The following is an 11,407-nucleotide window of genomic DNA, read 5'->3' as shown; positions in this document are numbered from 1 at the left end:
CATGATCCCTAACTAACAGGACCAGTGGTCGGGGAAGATGGGAATTGTAGTCCAAAACATCTGGAGGGCCGAAGTTTGGGGATGCCTGGACTAGATGATCCTCAGGGTCCCTTTCAACTCTATAATTTATGATTCTGTGATCATAGGAAGGCAGCCCATCATAATAAATAATAGCATTCAAAACTACTGCGGGTTCCTTCCTCTGTTTCCGTCCTTCCTTGTCCCTTTTTTATGTGTGTGTCTTGCTTCTTAGACAATTCCTTGGTCAAATACCTGTGAACTGAGTGAGGTGGCAGCAATTTGTAAATAAATTGTTTTGGTGCTTGAAATATCTGTGCTGTAGTAATGCAAATGGGCAGGTTGGATTTGTATATGTTAGAGTTGTGCTAAAGAACAGTTACCCCTGTCCCATGATGTAATCGTATATTGCGGGGGTAGTCAACCTTTTTATACCTACCGCCCACTAATGCATCTTTCTTGATGGTAAAATTTCCTTACCGCCCACCATTGCTCAATGGGAGGAGGATTCAGTTTGTGCCGTAGAACCCCCTACCGCCCACCTAGAATCCTGAAATGCCCACTAGTGGGCAGTAGGGACCAGGTTGACAACCCCTGGTATATTGGATACACTTGCATTACAGATGAATCTGGCCAGTGTGAAAGTGTTTTTATGGCATCAAGGTCAGCATTGTGGTTCTGTGCCATGGACTTAACAAATTTCAAAGGTTCAGCTGCAAGCACTTTGACTCGGGATTAAACCTTACTGATATCACTGCATTTTATTTCTGTATAGGATTGTGCTGTATATTATCGAACCTTACAAACTCTTCAGTTTCCTGCTGTGATGGACCTGGGGATCCAACAAATCCCTCCCCCATTAACTTAATATTTGCAGTCTTTACAATACAGCAGCATGGCATCAGAACTCAGCAAGCTCAGGCTGAAGCAAAATTAAACCATTGCTCACTTCTTTTATTAAAGACTACTTTTTTTCTTTTGTAGATTAACCTAATACTTATTCTTGGCATTTTGGTAGCAATCTCCCCAATAATTCATAGGCAGTATTTTAGAAAAATCTATTTTCAGAAATGTAGCTATGCCAACTTATTATTATTGCTCTGTTGCTTCTGTGTTTTTTTGGAGTAATATATTTAGCTTGCATTATTAGAGGGGTAGAATACGGTATGTGCTGTAATTTTAAATCCTATGCAACTTGCAGAAATGTGTGGTATCCGATACACCTGAAAATCCCTTCCAGATTATATTTTATTTTAAAACCAGAGTACGTTTTGTGTGAAGAACAATATGCCCTGTAAAATAGGTTTAAGATTTCAATAATCTTAAATCTCTTAATGATCTTAAACCTCAATAATGATAAGAAGTTCAGCTTGACACACCTGAAAAGCAAAGTCTTAATTTGTTTTCCAAATCTGGCTGAGTTCTGCCAGCAATGGGAGCTATTTCTGCTGTCTGTAAAAATTGCTGTGTATCTCTCCGTAAAAGGTTTAAGCTGCTGTAAAGTTCTCCACAGAGTACAAATACCCCAGATATTGCAGGTGATAATCTTTACATGAGTTTACTGAGAGTACAGATTATTGAATACATATTGGGTTGAGATAGATAATAAAAGCATAAATCTTCACAGGCTTCATCTAGTGAGTAAGCCCCAAAGAGTATAATGGGGCTTTCAAGTAGATATGATTATATTGCAGTGCACATCAAATTTTTCCTGATTCAGTTTCTCACACTGTAATTTTACTCAGCAGTCCATGACAATGTATCTTAGCACAGCATTATCTATTGAAAATCTATCTATCTATCTATCTATCTATCTATCTATCTATCTATCTATCTATCTATCTAATCTATCTATTCAATAGATAATGCTGTGCTAAGATACATTGTCATCTCAACCCAATATGTACTCTCTCTATATAAAACCTTAAACAGGACCACTTCTATTAGGAGGTGAGGTTACATTGCAATATTTTGCTGTAGGTCCCACTTATGATTATCTGCCTTTGCCATATCCAGAGCTGTGTGTTACCCTCAGCCTCTGTTGTATAGCTTTAAAAATTACAGGTTTGGCATTAGTAGCTGTCTAACATTATGCAAAGGCTTGTCCCAATACCTTTTGTTGCCTAAGATGGAGCAGGAACTGGTGCTTCCCCACCCTGCTCAAGGCAAAGTGCATGCTATCCAAGATTGCTCAACTTAGTTTGACACCAGAGGCAAATGATACAACAGGCAAACCTAGTTGCAGCAGTAGGTAGACAACATTATTCTAGTCAGCGTTGGGTATCCCTAGTGGCAGTTCGGTGGCTGCAATATAAATTTCCCATGATGCCCCTGGTAAAGTAGAGAAACAGTGCATTGGGAAAATTAAATTTGGGGCTCCTGACTGTGCCACTGACCACTAGGGAGGAAATGGTTTGAAAGTGGACCAAAGGGCTGGCATCAGCAAGTCATGGGCCTTGTTATGGCACAAAACCCCAGACGGCTGCTGATCACAGGCCTGCCTTGTCCTTAACGTTGTAATGCTACACGGTTGGGCTTAGTCACAAAGAAGCAGGTAAACTAGCTATCTAGGCTAACTCTGTCCAAACCCTAACTTGGTATTGTTTTCAATTTATGATATATTTGGAAAGCAATTCATTGGTTACCAATCTACTAAATATTTTGGAAAGCTGTTTTCTGTACATTTTGACACCTCGTAAGATAACATAACCTAGGGTTGCTATACGTCTGGAATTTCCTGGTCATAGCCAGTATTTAGCCCTTGTAAACAGTGCCTGGGTAGAAATAGCTGAAATGTCTGGGAAAATCCATACACAAAAAAGCTCAATAACTTTGGGCAAAACTAGAAAAGCTCAACAATTTTTGTGTGCGGATTTTCATTTTTTGAAATATGGCAACCCAAATTTTGTAGAACTTGTCCTGAGATCAGTGGTGTCTATGGATACAATTGGACACCTTTTGAATGATGGACTGAAACTTTCAAAACTGCACTTATTTTTGGTTTCTTTGCATTCTGGAGTGACACCAAGTAAAAGGTTGCTATTAATTAAGTACAAGTTTTGTGCTGGTTAAGTATATGGCTAAGATGGGATGCAAACACACAATAATTTGCAGAGGGACTAGTTGTGTTAGTTGCTTGCAGCAAAAACAATAAAGAATCTTGCCGCATGACTCTTTGTTGTATTAATAATTGTGCGTCTAGGCCAAAATATGGAAAATTGAATGCGGACCTGCTGGTTTTGCTTGCTGTTTGATACAGTCTAATTGATGGTTTAGTCTTATTATATGGCTTGCTTGCTTGTTTTTAGCTGTATGTACCTGCCTTGAGACAGCATGGTGAAAGGTAGGCAATCAATCAGTAAACCTAGCAATAGGAAACTCTGTCAAAATTCTGTAAACAGAGGCTTAGCTAATGCAGCCTAAATAAACTTTAAAAATGCTACACATCCTCTTCCTTGAGCCAACTCATGTCATGGAATTATAGAGTTGTACCCAACTCTAGTCATCTAGTCCAACCCCTGCCATGCATTTCATTTTATAACTGTCTATATAGGCATCGTACAAGTTGATAGAAAGAAACCTCCCACAGGACCAGTTTGACATAAAGAATAAGCAGATACCAAGTTGGACTGCTTTATTTACAGAAATTTAAGAATGTGTCTTGATGCAAAACTGTGAATAAATAGACTACGTGTTCATTCTGTCAGCATTAGTATGAAGAATTGCCAAATGTAGAAACACAGTTACTAACTAATGTAGGTGGGTTTTTTTGTTTTTGTTTATATTTGCTACTGAATCATTTTTAAATGGCATTGTAATAGCACACTGGTGCCTTAGCTGAACTGGTGAACTGTTGTAACCTGAAGGTGGCATATCCCATTACGAATCTCATTAGCCATTTAGGTCACTTTTCTGTAGAAGATTTAGGGCTTGTATCTCCACTAGGGCTGCAGGAACACAGTGCACAGCTTTGCAAACAGTGAACTGGATCTCACTGTAGATGTGATGCTATAGCTTAAAAGGCCACTGACATCTTTGGTGGATTCAACAGGAACACTGTTTTCTAAGACTCAACAAATTATTGTACAGATCTACTCAGCACTGGTATGACCTCATTTAGCTGCCTATTTTTAGTTCTGGGCATCTGAGGAGAGTTGTAAAGATACTGAATAATTTCACAAAGCAAACCCTATGAACACAGGCTGAACAGATCCATTTAACACTGCTTCCCCCCGGAAGATTAATGTTACAATCCTATAATACTTTCCCGTGAGCAAGTACCATTGAACTCAGTTGGACTTACTTCTGAATAAACACACTTTGGATCGCACTGTAAGGAAATAGGGGAGGGTCTGCTTACAGACTTTAAATACTTAGGAAATTAGAAAGAAGATAAATGACAATAGTTCAGAGAGTCTTAAGAACAGAACAATTCACCAATGCAACATTGGGCGCATGCTGTCAGTGCAGCCCTTGTTCTTCCATGGAACTTCGGGAGGTAGTGGTGCAAGCGTTTTCTATTTCTTTGTGTCTTGGTACGACCTCCCTCAGCAAAAAGTTCAGTGAATACATTTATAAGCTTTTTTTTTAATAAACTAGGGGCTGTCACACAAACTTGTTCTGAACAAATATTCTGAACTTTTTGAAAAAGACATCATTGATGTTGACATGCTTGAAAGTCAGCCGAGTCATGTAGTGGTTAGATCCAAACTAGGACCTAGAAGATCAGGTTTCAAATCCTAATTTTGCCATGAAGTTCATTGGGTGACATTCTGCTAGTTTCCATAGCTCAGTCTCATCTACTTCACAGTGTTACTTTCAGGATAAAATCAAGAGGGAGACTAACTACCCTGAGCATCTTGGAGGACCAATGGGAAGTTTTGTTTGTTTGTTTTTACAATCAGTCATATTAATTTTATGAAATAAATAAAAATAAAGTTAATGTAATGTACTATTTATTTTTTTGCAGATAATGTGTCAAGTCCACTAGCTGCACTGAGAAGCCCAGGTAGGGAGATTCAGCAGGTTTCCTTGCATGTCATAGAATATATTTAACAATTTATTCTTCTTCTTTGTCTTTTGGTTAATAAAGAAAAAAGGAATCTGCCCTAGCAGTGCAATTAAATTAACTTTATATGGTGTAATTAATTTCTGGACTTGTGGTTGCTTTCAGGTAGTAGTGTTCTTGAGGATGCTGAAGCTTCAGCAGGCTCTTACTGCTTCAAACACTTCCATTTTTAGTGGCCAAACACATCCTGTATATAATAAATACCTTAGTGCACTCTTTGCTAGCCTGGTGCCAAATATGACTGTATATTTGTTTGTTTTCTAATTAACTAGATGAAGGGATTTGGTTTGGTACAGCAATGACTGAAACCAATTTCTCATCCCAAGACATACCTCAGTTTCAGTCACGGTGATATAGGGTGCTATAATCTACAAAAACTGGAAAAGAAAACATTGTTCTCCAATTCAGTTTTCAACTCTGATCCAACCAGGGGGGGTTCTTGCTTTCTGTAGAAAATTAATTTGCCTGTTCAAATTTCAGCCTATTTAGTTCACTCTCCTCTTCTGTCAATATTGCCAGTCGTTTGATTCACTGAAATTAGGCTCAAGAGGCTTTCATGCATTATTTTGCTTGAGGGGATAATAAACTATAGGATTTGTTGTCTTAAGAACAGCATGTCTGTTTTACTCAAAGCTATACCTGGTAAGGGCTGGTGAGATTGCAGGAACTGGCTTGGCATCAAAGGGTTAACTTGTTAAGATACAGCTGTGTTGGCACAAAAATGTCTAAATGATGTGGAAGTGCAGGTATAATGATTGCAGATGTGTCAACAGTTTTGTTAGAAGGGCCAGATCGAACAGGTGGTGGTGCATTGATAAAAGGATGGAGGATTTTGGTGTGGCTATTGGAATACTCAGGGCAAGATTTAGAATTTATGAAGCTAAAGAAACACAACTGTCTGCCTTTCTTTCCCCTTTTCCATTGTTTGCTAATTTTGCTAACAGATATGTGATATGATTGCCTTACTTTGAATTTGATTCATTTTCATATAACACAAACAAGTAATTGCCAACAGCTAGATTCAGACTTGTTTTTCTAAGCAGCTGATTTTAGTATTCTGTTTACCAATTAGTGCCTTTTTTCTTCATTATTTATTATTGTTTCCCCCTGTTTTGACATGGGGATTATAATAATTTCAACATGCTAATAAATGATTGGGAAGTTTGTCTAGTTTCATTTTAACTTCCATTGATTCTAATGATGGCTTCTTTTGTTAAGATAATATTTTAATTTGCACTTCAATACAGCCTCCCTTTTGTGGAGCTCAAATAGTTCTGCAAGTATTAATAAATTCAGTCTCAGGAGTGGAGAGTAAAATATTATTGTCCTCATTTTACAGAGAGGAAAATTACTGATGCACAGTAAACTGTCCAGGTACAGAAAGTCTATGACACAGAAATAAGGTTAGAATATTAAAGTCTTCCCTTACCAAGCATCAGTTACATCATACCGGTATGTACTCCCTTTTGTGCACTTAGCCTTAGGCTGTTATGAACATGTCGACTCTTGGGGGTTCAGCCTTCCACCTGGCACCACAGCAACTGAACGTGAACAATCAGCACATTTCACTAATTCAGGCTTCCTGCCTTTCCTCATTGCAAATTGAAAGACTTAAGGAATAAGGAGAGGAGCTGTGTGCGGCAGCTGACTGAGAGATGCAATTCACACATCTGTTCTTTAGGCTAGAGGAGAAATAGATTACAAACCGAACCTTGAGTTCCCTGCATGCTCTGGTGACTGGTGTACATAAAGAACACATGTTGAGGATCCCAATTATCTCAACGGAAATAGCCAGACCTCATGCACCAAGGAATGGGAGCATTTTGCCTCCCTCAAATTAAATGAAATGAATGGAATGCTGTATACACATAGAACAGATCATTGCAGCCTTCGTCTCTATACAATACGGAATCTGAGAGTGGACTGCAGTTTAGGCACGGCAGAGGACCAATGCAAAGAAAATATTATTATTATTATTATTATTATTATTATTATTATTATTATTTTAAAAAATACATGTTGCTGGTTCAACATGAAAAGGAGGCTTTAGTGCCATTGCCCCAGCTCTGTGGAACACTGTTCCAATAGAGATTCAGCAGGTGTCTTCTATATTGACCTTTAAACATTCACTGAAGACCTTTCCTTGCTTCGTTGCTTATGAAGACAATTCAGATAAAGAATAAAATACTTTCTGTAGTACTAGGTGGTGATCTGCTTCAATGTATATTTTGTGGTTGTGTATTTTGTATATATAATGGTTGACATTTTGTATGAGATTGTGGCACACATGTATTTTTTATAAATAAAACCAGTAAAACCTACACAGGATCTTGTGGCACCCTAAAGGCATTATACTAGCAAATTTATTGCGGCACAGGCTTTTGTGTGCCAATGCTCACTTCCTTAGATCCATGGAATGTTGTCTTCAGTTGGCAAGTATAGGTACAGTGGGGATTAGAGAGAAGAAAATGTCAGCACGTTGTCATTTCTTCCTGTTTCTTTTCTGAGGTGTCTCTTATCTGTTCCTGGGCTGTTCTTTGCATTCCTAGAGCATGTGGTCTTAGTTTATCCCTGTTGACTCTTCTATCTCCTGCTCCTAAATGTGTAGATTTTGAGTCTCAGATAGACATTTGATACATTTCCATTAAAAAACACAGCAGAGGCTTGCCCTGATTTTTGTACTGGAGAGACTTTTGCGTTCCTCTGCCTGCCAAAAGGAGCCACTGTGATTCCTTTACTTGCCTCCTAATATATCTTGACATATGCTCACTGCACTTACTTTTTTCTTTTTTTTCTTTTTGGGCCTCCGTTTTTTTCTTCCATGTTCTTCTATGTTGACATTCTTGTCATGAAGTCCAGCCCACTAAATTCTTTCATGACTCATACCTTTTCTCTTTCTGAATTCCCCTCCTGCAACATCACCTCTAGCTCACCCCACATTTCACTGTCTGTTAAAAGCAATATGTATTTCTTCACTCTCGCCTCTCTGTAGACTGCAGGCTGCCAATCTTATGATGTGCTTTTTTTCACAATATTGTGCCATTGTTAAGACTTTTTTTGGGAGGGGTGGGAATGAAATAGAAAGAAATGTCCTCTAATTTCATTTTTAATTTCTTTAAATTCATTGGATTGCTGTCCTTTGCCTAATGTTAAGCACTGATGCTTAGCATCACTATTATTTTTGTAATTAGTATCCTGATTTTTAGAGAAAGTGGTACCATGTTATTTGCTGACTTACACTTTAAATTGAACAGAGCATTCGTCTTTACCCCTTAATAGAGGTGTAACTAACATGATAAGCAAGATACAACAATCACTAGGACTTCATACCAAATATTTTGTACTTTATCCACTACTGCATAAAACTACGGTTAATTGCATATTGCTGAGGACCATGTGTAAATGCAGGGTTGTGTTGGTATATATTGTCAAGTGAAGCACAGAAACTTCATGGGAGTTCTGAAAGAGTTATTAGAATAGATATAATTTATAGCAATCCCCCCCGCCCTTTTAAAGCTGAAACTGCTGCTTCAGAACCAACATGATGCCCATAGAGGCCTTCCCGAGTATCCACAGAGTCACCACTGACCACCCCCAGCCCCTCTACTGCTGAAATTCGGCTTGAAATAAGCATTTTATTCTAGCCAGTAGACTAGGTTGTGCTGTGTGCTTAGTTGCAGTGTGTGTGTATGTGGTTTCCAAAGCTGCCCATGGACCCCCAAGGGTTGGCAAACCCTGTCCCCCCCCCCAAATAATCCATGCTTACTTGAAAAATATCAGTGAACAGGACATTGCAACTAAAAGTGGATGTGGTATTCCCACCGTGAGTTTCCTTTTCATCTGCTTCTATGACTGGTTCATGTGTTGCTCTGCAGACAGTTCTAGTCTGTCGTAGGAACATAGCAAACCAGCCTAATGCTGGGTCAGACTATTGGTTCATTTGGCTAAGTATTGTCTACACCGGTTGGCAGTGGCTCCCCAAGATTTCAGACGGGAGCCTCTCCCATCCCTACCTGGAGATGCCGGGTTTTGAACTTGGGATGTTCTGCATGTAAAGCAGGTGATTTACTGCTAAACGTTAGAGGGGTCAAAAGTTGGGCTTGCCTTCAGTAGCAAGGTTGTGAATCCTGCAGGGGTACCACTCAGACCCACAATAATGGTTTCCCATTGTTTTTCTCCTTCCTAATGAGGTTCCCAACCTGGGTTGTGTTGCTACCTCCTGTGAGCTTGGTGTTGAAGGGTGCATTTGGCCTTCTGTTGGAAGCTCCTTTGACCATCACAGCCACACCATACATTTCAAAGCACATGACTTCTCCTACAGCATCCTGGGAACTATAGTTATTTAAAAATCCTGGGAATCGTAGCTCTTTGAGAGGCTAAACTACAGTTCCCAGGATTCTTTGGGGGAAGCAATCGGCTATAAAACCATTTAAATATATAGTATGAATGTGGATTGTTCTTGTTTATTTGTTTAAATGTCTAAATCATTCTTCTTCCAGAAGGATCCCAGCTTGGTGTACAACAACAACAAAATGCCAAATAAACCAAAACGTAATAATCCATCCCATGAAGGTAGAAATTAAAGAAACAACAACCAAAGCCAAAAAGCAGCCACCAACAAATGTAATGCCTTTAAAATGTCTGAGCAAACCCCAAAGTCTTAACCTGGTGCTTGTTCTACCACACAGACACCAGTACTGTACAGAAATGGTGCATGCAGTGTATTCAGCACTGTTTGTGTGGAAGTGTTTGTAACGTTACAGGACTTGAGCCCTTCTTCTGGGAGGAGCTGCGGCTTACAGGTTTCATGTGCTGCTTCCTAACTACTGCCTGGTTGCATTGGAGTGCAACTGCACATTCTTCCCAAATGTTCCTTGCCTTTTCCCTGACAACAGGGTGGTTACTGCTGCTATCTGTTTTGGGTCTGCCAGGGAGCCCTGGAACTTGTGACGGCATGGGCTGTTGTTCCTCTGCTCACTAGCCTGTGGTTTTAGTTGTGCTGTGGGCGCTTCCTGACTCTGCACTCATCCATTGTGTGGGAACATGTCTGGTCTGGAATAATTTATGCACCATCCCGTGAGCCTTCCCACATTCAGCCACACGTTGATCAGTGCCTTCTGTGCTTGGCTATTGGCAGGCTTCGGCTGGAGTTATGTCATGATTGCAAAAGAGTTGTAAGGATGCTGTGAGAGTCCCTGTTACTGCTCCTGTATCATCTCATTTCTCCCACTGCCGTTACTGTGTATTTGATGTTGCTGGTGGGAGAGAGCAGCATATTCCTACGCCAGCTTAAGCTTGGGTGTAGGGGTGGCCACAATTCAACCATAGAATTTGTTTACCCAAGTGTTGTGTTTTTGGATGTCACTAATACATCTCCCTGTTTCGCTGTACTCACAGTCATTCTTACTCTGAAGGAGTGTCATTTTTTGGATGAGTCAGTAAACACACACCCGTTTTCCTGTTGTCACATTAAATTTTCATCATGTTTTCCATTTAGACAGAACATTCCATTTTTGAGCTTCCACCCAAACATTTACTGGGTGGATGTTCCATCAGCATGACCTTATCCTGCCATTACTTTATACTGGCACTTGGATTCTAAATTAGCCTGGATGAAAGTCTGATTGATTCAGTAGAGCATATTTCCAAGTAAATGGACTTTGTATTACAGTCCTAGAGTTCATGGGGCTTTTCCTAAAGAGTTGATTTTTTAATCAAAGGTTCTCATTTCAACTAAAGTTCTTCCTGCTTAAGATTTCAGATATGGATGGGTGCCCATTAATGACTTGTAAGTAGGTCTCATTGGTTTCTAGAACTTCCTTATATCTGACAGTGTATGTGTTACAGAAATTGAGCATACATTGTTCATCTTTAAAAAAACAACAACAACACATGTACATTGTATGAACAGGTATACAGGTTCAGCCAATGAAAATGGATGCTGGAAGCTTCAGGATGGACAAAAGAAAACAAATAGTTAAACTTTGGAATTCTCTCCCATAAGAGGCAGTGATGGTCACCAGCTTGGAATAAGCAAGAGGTTTACGCAAATTAATGGTGTGTAAAGTTATCAGTGGCTACCATCCACAATGCTCTCTGTTCAGTATCAAAGGCAGTATACCTCTAGATACCAGTTGTTTGGAAGCACAAGAGAGAGAATGCCATCACACTCAGGTATTGCTTGTGGGCTTCCCATAGGCCAGGAGTTGCCAACCTGACATGCACAAGCACTATACAACCCACAGTGTCCCATGGCAGGGCCCCCAGACCTATCAAAGATAATTATGAAATGAAATGTGCAGATAGCACTATAAGCAATTT

Source organism: Zootoca vivipara, chromosome 9 (assembly GCF_963506605.1).
Source record: "Zootoca vivipara chromosome 9, rZooViv1.1, whole genome shotgun sequence".
Taxonomy (NCBI): Eukaryota; Metazoa; Chordata; class Lepidosauria; order Squamata; family Lacertidae; genus Zootoca; species Zootoca vivipara.
Note: the sequence above shows the minus strand (reverse complement) of the source record.